The sequence below is a fragment of the Ailuropoda melanoleuca genome, chromosome 7 (genome assembly GCF_002007445.2).
Source record: "Ailuropoda melanoleuca isolate Jingjing chromosome 7, ASM200744v2, whole genome shotgun sequence".
Lineage (NCBI taxonomy): Eukaryota > Metazoa > Chordata > Mammalia > Carnivora > Ursidae > Ailuropoda > Ailuropoda melanoleuca.
In genome coordinates this window covers 24,601,178-24,617,963 of record NC_048224.1, presented here as the reverse complement: position 1 = coordinate 24,617,963, position 16,786 = coordinate 24,601,178, and the positions used below count along the sequence as shown (strand labels likewise).

General features: G+C 38.7%; 1 long non-coding RNA gene across 1 annotated transcript; it reads left to right on the top strand.

Annotated features, from left to right (window-relative positions):
• The first annotated feature begins 15,053 nt into the window (after positions 1-15,053).
• LOC100482050 lies at positions 15,054-16,594 on the top strand. Its single transcript, XR_004626502.1, has 3 exons — positions 15,054-15,118; positions 15,961-16,000; positions 16,534-16,594. It is a non-coding gene; the product is annotated as an uncharacterized LOC100482050 (long non-coding RNA).
• The last annotated feature ends 192 nt before the right edge of the window (positions 16,595-16,786 follow it).

Sequence of the window (16,786 nt, the reverse complement as noted above, 5' to 3'; positions counted from 1 at the left end):
CAGTCAAAACTAGAGGCTCTGACGGCCAGGGTCACCGAGGCAGAGGAACGCGTTAGCGAATTGGAGGATGGGTTAGTAGAAGAAAAAACGAAAATAGAAGCTGGTCTTAAAAAAATCCACACCCATGAATGTAGGTTACAGGAGATTACTGACTCAATGAAACGATCCAATGTCAGAATCATCGGCATCCCCGAGGGGGTGGAGAAAAACAGAGGTCTAGAAGAGATATTTGAACAAATTGTAGCTGAAAACTTCCCTAATCTAGCAAGGGAAACAAGCATTCGTGTCCAAGAGGCAGAGAGGACCCCATCCAAGCTCAACCAGGACAAACCTACGCCACGGCATGTCATAGTGCAATTCGCAAATATTAGATCCAAGGATACAGTATTGAAAGCGGCCAGGGCAAAGAAATTTCTCACGTACCAAGGCAAAGGTATCAGGATTACGTCAGACCTGTCTACAGAGACCTGGAATGAGAGAAAGGCTTGGGGGGGCATTTTTAAAGCTCTTTCAGAGAAAAACATGCAGCCAAGGATCCTTTATCCAGCAAAGCTGTCATTCAGAATTGATGGAGAAATAAAGACGTTCCAAAATCGCCAATCATTAACCAATTTCGTAACCACGAAACCAGCCCTACAGGAGATATTAAGGGGGGCTCTATAAAGGTAAAAAGGCCCCAAGAGTGATACAGAGCAGCAAGTCACAACCGATACAAAGACTTTAAAGAGAAATGGCATCATTAAAATCATATCTGTCAATAATCTCTATCAATCTAAATGGCTTAAACTCTCCCATAAAACGCCACAGGGTTGCAGATTGGATAAAAAGACATGACCCATCCATTTGCTGTCTACAAGAGACTCATTTTGAACCCAAAGATGCATTCAGACTTAGAGTAAGGGGATGGAGTACCATCTTCCACGCAAATGGACCTCAAAAGAAAGCTGGAGTAGCAATTCTCATATCAGATAGACTGGATTTTAAACTAGAGGCCATAGAGAGAGATACAGAAGGGCACTATATTATTCTTAAAGGAAGTATTCAACAAGTGGATATGACAATTATTAATATATATGCCCCCAACAGGGGAGCAGCAAGATACACAAGCCAACTCTTAACCAAAATAAAGAGACATATAGATAAGAACACAGTAATAGTAGGGGACCTCAACACCCCACTATCAGAAATAGACAGAACACCCTGGCAAAAACTAAGCAAAGAATCAAAGGCTTTGAATGCCATACTCGACGAGTTGGACCTCATAGATATATATAGAACACTACACCCCAGAACCAAAGAATACTCATTCTATTCAAATGCCCATGGAACATTCTCAAGAATAGATCATGCTCTGGGACACAAAACAGGTCTCAGCCAATACCAAAAGATTGAAATTATCCCCTGCATATTCTCAGACCACAACGCTCTGAAATTGGAACTCAACCACAAGGAAAAACCTGGAAGAAACTCAAACACTTGGAGGCTAAGAACCATCCTGCTCAAGAATGACTCGATAAACCAGGAAATCAAAAAACAAATTAAACAATTTATGGAGACCAACGAGAATGAATACACAACGGTCCAAAACCTATGGGATACTGCAAAGGCAGTCCTAAGGGGGAAATACATAGCCATCCAAGCCTCACTCAAAAGAATAGAAAAATCTAAAATGCAGTTTCTATATTCTCACCTCAAGAAACTGGAACAGCAACAGAGGGACAGGCCTAACCCACTGACAAGGAAGGAGTTGACCAAGATTAGAGCAGAAATCAATGAATTAGAGACCAGAACCACAGTAGAGCAGATCAACAGGACTAGAAGCTGGTTCTTTGAGAGAATCCATAAAATTGATAGACCACTGGCAAAACTTGTCCAAAAACAAAGAGAAAGGACTGAGATTATTAAAATTATGACTGAAAAGGGAGAGGTCACGACCAGCACCATTGAAATTGCAAGGATTATTAGAAACTTTTATCAACAGCTATATGCCAAAAAACTAAACAATCTGGAAGAGATGGAGGCCTTCCTGGAAACCTATAAACTACCAAGACTGAAACAGGAAGAAATAGATTTCTTAAATAGGCCAATTAACTATGAAGAAATTGAGTCAGTGATAAACAACCTTCCAAATAATAAAACTCCAGGCCCAGACGGTTTTCCTGGGGAATTCTACCAAACATTCAAAGAAGAAATAATACCTATTCTCCTAAAGCTATTTCAAAAAATAGAAACAGAAGGAAAGCTACCAAACTCATTCTATGAGGCTAATATTACCTTGATCCCCAAACCAGGCAAAGACCCCCTCAAAAAGGAGAATTACAGACCGATTTCTCTAATGAATATGGATGCCAAAATCCTCAACAAGATCCTTGCTAATAGAATCCAACAGTACATTAAAAGGATTATCCATCATGACCAAGTGGGATTCATACCTGGGATGCAAGCATGGTTCAACACTCGCAAATCAATCAATGTGATACATCATATCAACAAGAAAAGACTCAAGAACCATATGATCCTCTCAATTGATGCAGAAAAAGCATTTGACAAAATACAGCATCCTTTCCTGATTAAAACCCTTCAGAGTGTAGGAATAGAGGGTACATTTCTCAATCTCATAAAAGCCATCTATGAAAAGCCTACTGCAAGCATTATTCTCAATGGGGAAAAGCTGGAAGCCTTTCCCTTAAGATCAGGAACACGACAAGGATGCCCACTCTCGCCACTATTATTCAACATAGTACTAGAAGTCCTTGCAACAGCAATCAGAAGACAAAAAGGGATCAAAGGTATCCAAATCGGCAAAGAAGAAGTCAAACTGTCTCTCTTTGCAGATGACATGATACTCTATATGGAAAACCCAAAGGAATCCACTCCCAAACTATTAGAAGTTATAGAACAATTCAGTAAGGTGGCAGGATACAAAATCAATGCCCAGAAATCAGTTGCATTTCTATACACGAATAACGAGACTGAAGAAAGAGAAATTAGGGAATCCATCCCATTTACAATAACACCAAAAACCATGCGTTACCTTGGAATTAACTTAACCAGAGACGTAAAGGACCTATATGCTAGAAACTATAGATCACTTTTGAAAGATATTGAGGAAGACATAAAAAGATGGAAAAATATTCCATGCTCATGGATTGGAAGAATTAACATAGTTAAAATGTCCATACTACCCAGAGCAATCTACACTTTCAATGCTATCCCGATCAAAATACCGAGGACATTTTTCAAAGAACTGGAACAAATAGTCCTTAAATTTGTATGGAACCAGAAAAGGCCCCGAATCTCCAAGGAACTGTTGAAAAGGAAAAACAAAGCTGGGGGCATCACAATGCCGGATTTCGAGCTGTACTACAAAGCTGTGATCACAAAGACAGCATGGTACTGGCACAAAAACAGACACATCGACCAATGGAACAGAATAGAGAACCCAGAAATGGACCCTCGGCTCTTTGGGCAACTAATCTTTGATAAAGCAGGAAAAAACATCCGGTGGAAAAAAGACAGTCTCTTCAATAAATGGTGCTGGGAAAATTGGACAGCTACATGCAAAAGAATGAAACTTGACCACTCTCTCACACCATACACAAAAATAAACTCCAAATGGATGAAAGACCTCAATGTGAGACAGGAATCCATCAAAATTCTAGAGGAGAACATAGGCAACAACTTCTATGACATCGGCCAGAGCAACCTTTTTCACGACACATCTCCAAAGGCAAGAGAAATAAAAGATAAAATGAACTTATGGGACTTTATCAGGATAAAGAGCTTCTGCACAGCCAAGGAAACAGTCAAAAAAACTAAGAGACAGCCCACGGAATGGGAGAATATATTTGCAAAGGACACCACAGATAAAGGACTGGTATCCAAGATCTACAAAGAACTTCTCAAACTCAATACACGAGAAACAAATAAACAAATCATAAAATGGGCAGAAGATATGAACAGACACTTTTCCAATGAAGACATACAAATGGCTAACAGACACATGAAAAAATGTTCAAAATCATTAGCCATCAGGGAAATTCAAATCAAAACCACACTGAGATACCACCTTACGCCAGTTAGAATGGCAAAGATAGACAAGGCAAGAAACAACAATTGTTGGAGAGGATGTGGAGAAAGGGGATCCCTCCTACATTGTTGGTGGGAATGCAAGTTGGTACAGCCACTCTGGAAAACAGTGTGGAGGTCCCTTAAAAAGTTAAAAATTGAACTACCCTATGACCCAGCCATTGCACTACTGGGTGTTTACCCCAAAGATACAGACGTAGTAAAGAGAAGGGCCATATGCACCCCAATGTTCATAGCTGCATTGTCCACAATAGCCAAATCGTGGAAGGAACCGAGATGCCCTTCAACACATGACTGGATTAAGAAGCTGTGGTCCATATATACAATAGAATATTACTCAGCTATCAGAGAGAACGAGTTCTCAACATCTGCTGCAACATGGACGGCACTGGAGGAGATAATGCTAAGTGAAATAAGTCAGGCAGAGAAAGACAATTATCATATGATTTCTCTCATCTATGGAACATAAGAACTAGGAAGATCAGTAGGGGAAGAAAGGGATAAAGAAAGGGGGGTAATCAGAAGNAGGGGGAGTGAAGCATGGGAGACTATGGACTCTGAGAAACAAACTGAGGGCTTCAGAGGGGAGGGGGGTGGGGGAATGGGATAGACTGGTGATGGGTAGTAAGGAGGGCACATATTGCATGGTGCACTGGGTGTTATACGCAACTAATGAATCATCGAACCTTACATCAGAAACCAGAGATGTACTGTATGGTGACTAACATAATGTAATAAAAAAACATTTAAAAAAATAAAAATAAATGTAAGATTAAACAATAAAAAAAACAAAAAAACAAAAAACCCCGCTAACTTTGGACACACACACACACAAAAAGATTCTGTTTGGTTGGAAGGTCTAACAGAGATGGACAGCTACTAATATACCTTTGACTGAAAAAAAAACCACACTCTATAAGAGAGGCTGATCGTTTTTGACCTGTGAATACATATAAAAGAATATTTATTGGAGCATTGCTTTTAGTGATTTAAATGTGGAAATAGGGGTGCCTGGGTGGCTCAGTTGGTTATCTGCTTTTGGCTCAGGTCATGATCCCAGGGTCCTGGGATAGAGCTTCATGTCGGGCTCCCTGCTCAGCGGGGAGCCTGCTTCTCTTTCTCTTCCCTGCTCCTGCTCTCTCTCTCTCTCTCTCTCTCTCTCTCTCCAATACGTAAATAAAATCTTTTTAAAAATGTGGAAACAATCTCAAGAATCAAAGTCTAGAGCAATGATTCTTAAATGGTGAACTAGATGGATCCAGTGGGCAGGTGGGAGGTGTCTATAAGAAGAAACTCCAAGAAGAGCGACAGAAATGAGTGGATTGAAAAACCATATTAATTAGAATATACATATTTATATTTGGAAGACAAATATTAAAACACATTACTCCTCCCCCTTTTTTTGTAACATAGACTACAAAACAGCAGAGGTTTACAGTATCTTCTTCATTCTTGGGAAGACACAGAAGGTACCAGCTCTCTAAATAGTTTGGAGAAGCCCTCTCCCAGAATTGTATCAGAAGTTTTAGGGAGCAGTCATAAAATATTTACATTTTAAAAACCGAGAAACACTTGTTCAAAAACCTAGAATAAACATACTTGAAATTTTAACTTTTCAAGAATTATTCCTTAGAGGAAAATCAGTGGTAGTCGTTTAGTTTTTACAGGCTTTTTCAGACAACATAGTAAGAGTTATTGAACAAAGGCCAACCAATTAGGGGAGTTACACTTTAAGTGAACTGACTCATTAATATTGTATCAGCAAATTAACTACAGGCACCTCCTAATACACTGTAGTCCTGCTACAACCATTATTCTCTATAAGGATAACAAGAATCACTATTAAGCTATCTCAGTTGTTAATCATGTCATTACACTGGCTTTGGGAGACTGTCTTTAAAGGAATTTCAATGAACCAAAGTGGACATCTACCAGTAAAAGAAAAAAAAAACCCACAACACCCCTCCATATCTCCCACCCAGAAAAACACCCAAATACCCCAATGCTTTCCATCCCCAACCATAGACTTTAAGAGCACTTCTGTTCCTTTTACCTGGGATGGCTCCTTTCCTACCCACCTTTTTCCCTGTCTAAAGGCAGAAAATGTAAAATAGAACCTTAAAAAGAAAACAGCAAAATCTGAACAAGATCTCAAGTCTTTTTTTTTTTTTAAGATTTTATTTATTTATTTGACAGAGATAGAGACAGCCAGCGAGAGAGGGAACACAAGCAGGGGGAGTGGGAGAGGAAGAAGCAGGCTCATAGCGGAGGAGCCTGATGTGGGGCTCGATCCCATAACGCCGGGATCACGCCCTGAGCCGAAGGCAGACGCTTAACCGCTGTGCCACCCAGGCGCCCCAAGATCTCAAGTCTTTTTGAATTGATACGGCTTCAATTTTGAGAGTAAACTGTGAGGACACAAGAGAACTAGGTTTAATGAATGAGGCCAAAGTTTTTAATGGTTAATGGAGGAGAGGATCAAACCTATATACAAAAAACACCTTCATCTCTTCAACAGATGGTATTGGGAAAATAGGACAGCTATATGTAAAAGAATGAAACTAGACCACTTTCTTACACCATACACAAAAATAAATTCAAAATAGATTAAAGACCTGAATGTGAGAACTGAAACCATAAAAATCCTACAAGAGAGCACAGGCAGTAAGTTCTCTGCTATCTGCCATAACAACATCTTTCTAGATATGCCTCCTGACGCAAGGAAAACAAAAGCAAAAATAAACTATTGGTTCTACATCAAAATAAAAAGCTTCTTCACAGCAAAGGAAACAACCAAAACTAAAAGACACCCTACTGAATAGAAGATATTTGCAAATGACATAGTCTATAAAGGGCTGGTATCCAAAATATATAAAGAATTGATACAACTTAACACCAAAAAAATAATAATGATCCAATTTAAAAACAGGCAGTAAACATGAACAGACATTTCTCCAAAGAAAAACACAGATGGCCAACAGACACATGAAAAGATACTCAACATCATTCATCATCAAGGAAATGAAAATCAAAACCACAATAAGGTATCACCTCACACCTGTCAGAATGGCTAATATAAAAAACACAAGAAACAACAAGTGTTGGCAAGCAATGTGAGTTTTAAAAGAGAACACTCTTGCACTGTTGGTGGGAATGCAAACTGATACAGTCACTATAGAAAACAATAGGGAGATTCCTCAAAAGGTAAAAATAGATCTACCCTATGAAACCACACTACTGGATATTTACTCAAAGAATACAAAAACATTAATTCAAAGGAATACATGCACCCCTATGTTTACAGCTGCATTATTTACAAGAGCCACATTATGCAAGCAACCTAACTGTCCATCAATTGATGAATGGATAAAGAGGATACGTACACAATGGAATACTATTCAGCCATAAAAAGAGTAAAATCTTGCCATTGGAAAAAGTGGATGGATTTAGAGAATGTAATGCTAAGGGAAATAAGCCAGTCAGAGATAGACAAATAGTTTCACTCATATGTGGAATTTAAGAAACAAAACAAATGAACAAAGGAAAAGCAAAAGAGACAAACCAAAAAACAGACTCTTAAGTATATAGAACAAACAGTTACCAGAGGGGAGGTGGGTGAAATAGGTTAAGGGGATTAAGAGTACACTTATCTTGATAAGCACTGAGTAATATATGGAATTGTTGAATCACTATATTGTACACCTGAAATGAATATAACTCTGTATGTTATGTTAACTACACTGGAATTAAAATTTAAAAAGTAAAATTTGAAGAAAAATTAAAAAGGATAAAAAAGACACCTTGATTAAAAGTGAGTGTTCTCAAATATCCAACATGTGCATGTGGTATATTTGAGAAATTAATAAAATCAGCTTGAATTTCCAGAGAAACAAGTGGTAGTGGGTAATGACAGGTAAAAACAAATGTCTGGAGAGTCCTAGCTAATGTAATAAGATACAAAAAGGAAATGAAAGTTATACAGACTGGGAAGGAAGAAATCAAACTATCTTTGCTCACAGATGATGTGAGTGTGTATGTAGAAAATCCAAAAGAACTGACAAAACTGTAATAAACAATTATAGCAAGGTTGCAGGATGTAAGGTTAATATACAAAAGTCCATTGCTTTCCTAGGTACCAGCTATATAAGGAAAACTACAAAATTCTAATGAACAATATTTCTAAAAACTAAATAGATATTCCATTTTTTAAAGAAAAGGAAGACTCAACATTATCAAGATATCAGTTCTTCCCAGTTGATCTATAGATTCAAAGCAATTCCAATCAAAATCCCAGCAAGGTATTTTATAGATATCAATAAACTGATTCTAGCATTAAGGAGGGCTCTTGAGGGAATGAGCACTAGGTGTTACATGTAACTGATGAATTACTGAATTCTATCTCTGAAACTAGTAATATACCATATGTTAATTAAATTGAATTTAAATTAAAAAATTCCCCCAAAAAACCTGATTCTAAAGTTTATATAGTGAATTTGATTTTGAAGGAGAAGAGCAAAATCAGAGAGACAAAGGTATAAAGGTATAGGACCATCTGGTTGTTTGAACTAGAGGAAGTGAAAGCAGATGACAGCCTGAATTTTCCTTGGTACTGCTGCAGCCAAAAAGTCTGTCTAGATGTCTTTCTAAGGTACTAAGATATACATGGCAACTTGGGTTGTGTGTTTATGTGTGTATAAAATATGTATATTCTCTGCAGAGAATTTGCTTATTTATGAGGCCAAAGTGGGAGGAGGGGTGGTGCTCTGCTTCAGGAAGGCAGTTCAGGGACCTCTATCTGTAAGGCTAAATAAGTGAGAAAGTAAATAACAGTGATCCCCTGAAAAGTGAGAGGGCTTCATTAGGCAAAAACAAAGCAAAAGAAACCTCTGAAAGGGAGGACAGGTGGAAGCAACCAAAGAGGGCTCAAAAGGTGGAAAAGAAAGCCGAACTTTTCACTGAGATCAGAAGAGAGGTAGAGAAACCCAGATGATTCTTGCTACCTTCCAGAGAGCGTGTGTTTTATATATCTGTGTTGAATGAATGCTGCATCAATGACTGGGCAACAGTAAATGTTTGAGATCATGGTATCAGTACCTCAAAATGTACCTTTTCCTCAAAATGGACTGGAGAGACTGATCAGACATATCTTCAAATTCAATTCTAGAGAATACACAGCTACCAGCTCATCACATCTACTTTGCTTCCCCAGAGCTAAAGCCTGAATGATGATTCAGGGCTAGCAGGGATGAGATTAGGCAATTATATAGTAGCTACAAGTGATTTCTCTGACCACAGGGGAGAGCTACAACATTGTGGAATTTTGCCAGTTTCCATAACCACGATGATAAAAGAGATTAAAAACACCACAGTCAAAAGTTTCCTGCATTTATGCTGTGTCCTGGGGCACTATGACCTGGCCGCCAGGAGGGCAGCTGCCCTAAAAGCATGTGTAGGAAGCTTCAAAATCTCTTCTGTCCTGGGTTTGAGCTGGAGAAATTTAGCACAAGCTGCATCTACACATAACTGTGAAAATTTTCAGAGTGGTTGATAATTGGCTTCTGGAAGCATGTCTCTGAATGATTGTGTGAGAGCCTCAGGGAAAGCCATATACCTAACATAGAAAGTGCAAAACCAACAGAACTAGGGTCTGTTAAAAAAAAAAAAATGTAGAATGCACATAACAACATCCTGAACTCACTGCACATCTTGCTGTTATTAACACTGATGAGACTCCGAACATAACCAAAACAACAACAAAAATCTCTACGCAACTAATGAATTGTTGAACACTACAACAAAAACTTATGATGTACTATATGCTGGCTAACTGAACATAATTTTAAAAAATAAAATAAAATAATAAATTGTGAATTTATATGGGGGTGGGGGAAGTCTCTTTACCCCTCCATGAGACTCCTGCTCTTTGAGGAAATCCGTCTTAAGGTATTTGCCTGTTCTCCAGTCACTGGCTGTTGCTTTAGGAACGGAACACCTCACCACAGTGCTTTTGATGCTTATTCTTAGCCAGCATGATTCGGCGTGCTATTTTTAGTTCCCACCTCTGTAGATTCAGTGTCCCTCCGCTCACCCCTGTTTATCCAGCACAGCAGCACTAGCTTCAGTCATCCCAGAAAATATGGCCACCCTAAATTAACTGAGTTATTTTGGGGTTTCCAAGGACTGAAACTGAGTCTTCCTGGACTCAGCTCAAGAGAATGAGGCATCTGTGAGATCCTACTGTTGCTTAGTATTTACTGAAAGCCCACAAAGCTCTAACACATGGGGACAAAATTATGGCATGATCTGGGGGCCTTGCGTGAATCCTCATGAAAAGCTACAGTGCTGGCTTCCCACAGAAGCAGAGCAATAGTAATAGTAATGTCAGTGACTGGCTGGTATGACTGCACTTGGCAGGCAGAACTTTCTAGCAAGATGGAGAGGCACTCCCTGTTCTCTCCTCTTGACCCATGAAACACAGATTTAGTCCTATTTAATGCACTCATTACGCCGTGTTTATCACCATTTACTTATTTGCTGACACTACAAACATTTCCAGAGTGCAACCTAGTATGTATCAAGCACACATCAGCCTCATAATAGATGTTGGTAAAATGAACAAATGGAACCTCACTCAGCCTGTGGAATGCAGTATGAGTATGTGTATGTAGGGTGCATAAGTGGAAGACTTTTTGAGAAGATGCTGCATAAGCTAAATCTTGAAAGATAAGTAAAGTTTCTGCAATTGATAAAGAACAGTCATTCCAGAAGGAAGTAAAAGCACACAGAAAGGCAGGCACATAGATCTACAGAGACACGCCCCACCCCACCATTCCCCTGCATTGTAGTGTGAAACCAGACTGGGTGCTGGGTAGAAATAGGCAAGGAAACCTACTTTCACGTAGAATTATCATTAGCTCAAAGAATTAATTGGAAATAGTATGGTTAAAGTAATTAGGAGGAAATTGGACTTCAGAAATTAAAAATAAACTGAGCTAGAGAACTGGATTTCCTCTGGCTAGTGTGGTAGGCGCTCTCTCAGATGGCTCCTGTTGAGCCCTGCCTCCTGATATTCATGGTATTGTATAATCCCCTCCTGAGTACCATGCTTCTGGCCAACAGATTATGGCAACATTGAGGGGTATCACCTTCCATGATTAGGTGACAAAAGATTATTACTTCCATCTTCCTAGTCAACTTTCTCTATTGACTTCTTAATGTGCACACTTTTATGAATTAAGCTGTCATATTGGAGAGGCCCACCCCACTGAGGGTAGCCTGTGGCAAACAAATAAAGCTCTCAGTCCAAAAGAGCCTGATGAACTGAATTCTGCCAACAATGACTGGGTGAGCTTGGAAGCAGATCCCCAGTTGAAGTACAATTGAATTTATATATCAGCTTTATTTATAACTTAAAACCTTGCTAAATTCGCTTACAGTTCTAATCACATTTTTTTTTGCAGATTCCACAGGATTTTCTACACAGATGATCATGTCATCTGTGAATAAAGGCAAATTTCCTTCTTTATTTCCAACAGGACGCCTTTTATTTCTTTTCCTTGCCTCATAGCACTGGCTAGAACCTCTAGTACAATGCCAAATAGAAGGGGCACCTGGGTGGCTCAGTAGGTGAAGCTTCTGCCTTCAGCTTAGTTCATAACCCCAGGGTCCTGGGATCGAGCCCCACGTTGGGGCTCAGTGGAGATCCTGCTTCTCCCTCACCCTTATCCTTCCACCCACTCATGCTCTCACTCTATCTCAAATAAATAAAATATTTTCAAAAAAAAGAACAATGCTGAATAGAAGTTCTAAGAGTAGATATGTTTGTATTATTATTAATCTTAGTGAAGAGGCATCTAGTATTTCATCATTAACTATGATTTTAGCTGTGGGGTTTTCATAGGTGCCCTTTATCAGCTGGAAGAATTATTTTCTTAGTTTGTTAATCTTAAAAATCAGGGATGCATCTTGTATTTTGTCAAATGTCTTTTCTACATCTATTGACGTGATCATATTGTTTTTCTTTTTTAGTTTGTTAATATGATGAATTACATCAATTAATTTTTCAAATATTAAGCCAACTCTGCATTTTTGGGATAACCCCACTTGGTCATGATTTATTATCCTTTTTATATATTTTTTGTTTCAATTTGCTAAAATTTTGTTTAAAAGTTTTTTTTTAATAATAATTTTTTATTATGTTATGTTAGTCACCATACAGTACATCCTTAGTTTTTGATGTAATGTTCCATGATTCATTATTTGCGTATAACACCCAGTGCTCCGTGCAATATGTGCCCTCCTTAATACCCATCACCCGCCTAACCCAATCCCTCACCCCCCTCCCCTCTGAAGCCCTCAGTTTGTTTCCCAGAGTCCATAGTCTCTCGTGGTTCATTCCCCCTTCTGTTTACCCCCCCCTCATCAAGCTGGGGGCATCATGTTGCCTGATTTCAAGCTATACTACAAAGCTGTGATCACAAAGACAGCATGGTACTGGCACAAAAACAGACACATAGACCAATGGAACAGAATAGAGAACCCAGAAATGGACCCTCAGCTCTTTGGGCAACTAATCTTTGACAAAGCAGGAAAAAACATCCAGTGGAAAAAAGACAGTCTCTTCAATAAATGGTGCTGGGAAAATTGGACAGCTATATGCAAAAGAATGAAACTTGACCACTCTCTCACACCATACACAAAGATAAACTCCAAATGGATGAAAGACTTTGATGTGAGACAGGAATCCATCAAAATCCTATAGGAGAACATAGGCTGTAACTTCTTTGACATCGGCCACAGCAACTTTTTTCATGACACGTCTCCAAAGGCAAGAGAAACAAAAGAAAAAATGAACTTGTGGGACTTCATCAAGATAAAAAGTTTCTGTACTGCCAAGGAAATAGTCAAAAAAAAACTAAAAGTTTGCTATCTATGCTCGTGAGGGATATTTGTCTGTACTTTTATTTCTTGTAATGTCTGTCTGGTTTTGGCATCAAGGTTGTTCTGGTCTCATGGAACAAGTTGGTAAATATTCCCGCCTCTTTAATTTTACTCTAAAAGAGTTTGTGGAGAATTGGTATTTCTTTCTTAAATGTGTTGTAGAATTAACCAATGAAGACAACTGGGCCTGGAGATTTCCTTGTGGGAAGGTCTTTGACTAAAAATTCAATTTCCTTTATAGATACAGGGCTACTAGGTTGTTTACTTCTTCTCAAGTGAGCCTTGGTAGTTTGCATTTTTCAAGAAATTTGTCATTTTTATCTAAGTTGTTGAGTTTATTCGTATAAAGTTGTTCATAATAGCCTCTTATTATTATTTTGTTATCTGTAGGATTGGTGGTGCTCTCACCTCTCTCATTCCTTATAGTGGTAATTTCAATCCTCTATTTTTCCTGATCAGTCTGGCTAGAGTTTATCAATTTTATTGTTTCAAAGCAACAGCTTTTGGAATTATCAATTTTCTCTATTGTATTTCTCTTTTCTATTTTATAGATTTCTCATATTTATTATTTCCTTCCTTCTGCTTACTTTGAATTTTATTTTTTGTTTCTTTGTTTCTAAGGTGGAACCTGAAATTGTTGATTTGAGGTTTTTTGCATATACCTCGTTAGTACTATATATTTCTCTCTCTCTGCACCCCACAAATTTTATTCTAATTTTCATTAAGAATATATTTAAAATTCAGTTCAAAATACTTTTTAACTTCCCTTTTGATTTTTCCTTTTACTGATGAGTTATTTAGAAATGTGTTGTTTTGTTTTCAAATATTTGGTGCTTTCCAGATATATTTCTGTAATTTAATTTCTAATTTAATTCCATTGTGATCAGAGAACATATTCTGTATGACTTGAATTCCTTTAATTTGCTGAGATTTGCATTATGACAGAATATTTTCTATCTTGGTAAATGCATCATGTGCACTTAAATGTATATTCTGCTGTTATTTGGTGAAATGTTCCTATAAATGACATTTATATTAATTGGTAGCAGTTTTCAAGGATTTTATTTTACTGAATTTTTTTACTTATCCTATTATTTATTAAAATCTCTTTTTTCTCCTTCAGTCCTTTTTAAATTTACTTATTTTGAAGCTATGTTATTAGGAGCACAAATGTTTAGGATGTTATGTTCTCTAGATTCATTAACCCATTTATCACTATGAAATGACTTTTATCTGTGTACTCTTTGTTGTGAAATCTTTGTCTAATATTAATATGGCCACTGCAGCTTTCTTTTTATTAGAATTAGCATGATTTACCTTTTTCTATCCTTTTAGCAGATTTCTCTTTATGTTTAAAATTTGTTTCTTATAGACAGCATACAATTCAGTTTTGCTTTTGTAATCACACAACCTCTGCTTTTTTAATTGTGACTGCCCTCCCTAAGCTCATGTGTGCTTCACAGATATATTTCTAGTACAGGTTGTGGAATTAATGGAGATTCCTCTGTCCCAGCCACTCTTCCTCAAAAGGTGCCCTATGTCCCTAAACATCCAGTTTTCTGGAGATGAGTGACCAGATAGTTGTAAAGGAGAAAGCCAAGACATCAAGCTGATGTTGAGTGTGCAGAGTAAAGACAAAGTGGAGGCACAGACATTGCCTATGAGTAGACACCTTTAGTCCCAGGCTCTGTAACCCTTACAGACAACTGGACACCTTCATCTACAGGCTAAATCACCACATAAGCTTCCCTAAGACAGATAAAAGTCTTTGACACTACCCCTGCCTTGCAAAACAGAAGGGCTTTGTGATGCAGTCTGGTGGCCTGGTTCCATCATCTATGAGGCGGAGATGACAAGGCATAGCATTGGGAGTCATTAGGCACCAGGACCCTGAATGCCTAGATATAGATATGGTTGGTCTCCTCATGCTCATGAGGCTTAGACCATGTTGAGCCATACTGTTGTTCTGTGGGATTTCAAATATCCCTTATATACCTATGGCTTCATCTTCATTATTCTTCTAATTATCTGGCAAGTAACAAAGAGTTACTGTGGATTAAGATTGGAACCTAAAAGGATCTGCTGCCAGGTAAGGAAACATTATGACCATGACTGAACTAATTAAGCCTCAGATAAGAAGCTTTTAAAATCTCAGAGTCGGGGAGCCTGGGTGGCGCAGTCGTTAAGCATCTGCCTTCGGCTCAGGGTGTTTTCCCGGTGCTCTGGGATGGAGCCCCACATCAGGCTCCTCCGCTAGAAGCCTGCTTCTTCCTCTCCCACTCCCCCTGCTTGTGTTCCCTCTCTCGCTGGTTGTCTCTCTCTGTCAAATAAATAAATAAAATCTTTAAAAAATAAAATAAAATCTCAGAGTCTCCCCTTTTACCACCACCACCCCCTAATTTTTATACCATGCATTCAGTAACTCTTATATGGTACTTCTCAGAGACTAGTAATAATTCCTTTTCAGGCCACCCTACAGTGTATTCTAGTTGAAAAATAAAGAACCTTTCAATCTGGTTTGGGTTGAGACCTAGATGAAACATCCTGGATCTCAGAGTACCTCCCAATAAGTGGGATTTTTCTGGTTGGTGGTTTCTATAGGCATTTGTTAACAGAAATCCTTTGGCTATTACACCAACACACCCTTTAATCTGTTCCATTCTTTCTCTTGCTTCATCATAAACCTCATACATAACTTCTCCTGGGAAATAAATGAGAGGTATCGAGTATGGAAGAGACTTAAAATAAAAACAAGCAGAGAAGGGAAATGTTGAGGTGAAAAGAAATGGGTATAGAAAGGAAAGTTAGGAAAGTAAATAAAATATAGACAGACACATAGAAAGGGATTGGAAAATGTATATTAGCTTTGTCATATTTTAAACATGAAAAAAATGGTGTGCTAGCTTCATACTCTAACATTTTGTCTTTAAGCGTCACCGAAAAGTCAGGATAAGAGATGCAGCAACAAGAGGTAAGGTCTCAGTCTCTGTTCTGACTCCCCTCATTATGGACAAGATTCCCCTGACTCTTGTCCCTCTATGACCCCTGGAACCAATAGCCTGGTGCTGTAATCACTGAAGGCTCCAATTGCCCCAGTTGACAAATTCTCCCAGAAAACTATCTTGGGTGGGAAATCAGAGCCTAGGAATGTTCCAAAATTCTCTACCTTATCCCTGTCCCTGGGAATGAAGAATGGGGAAGTAGGACAGAAGACTTTAGCTGTGTTATTTACTAGTTTTATGATCTTGTGGACGTCACTTCATCTTTCAGTCTGTGATCCATGAAATGGGCATCTCATGATCCTGCCTCACTCATGGTGTGGTTGTGATGATCAAATGAAATTAGGTCCAGGACAGCATGTTGCAACAGGTTAAGTTGTACACAGACGTGCCTTAGGGCATTGAACGTTGGGGTTTTCAGCCTCCTCTTACTCAAAGGCCTTCAGCTTCCTCTAGGATGTCTCTGCATCCTCTCATTCCTTGTAACACTGTCCTGGTTTTTCAGCTAGGAGACATTCCCGAGAAGAAGCTGAGAAGCCGTGGGAGCTGCTCTCTATCATGAAAAGGTGATCACTTGCTCTTTGCAGTCTCCAAACCCCCAGCCTGGCCTGTGATGATTTCTNTGTTGCAACAGGTTAAGTTGTACACAGACGTGCCTTAGGGCATTGAACGTTGGGGTTTTCAGCCTCCTCTTACTCAAAGGCCTTCAGCTTCCTCTAGGATGTCTCTGCATCCTCTCATTCCTTGTAACACTGTCC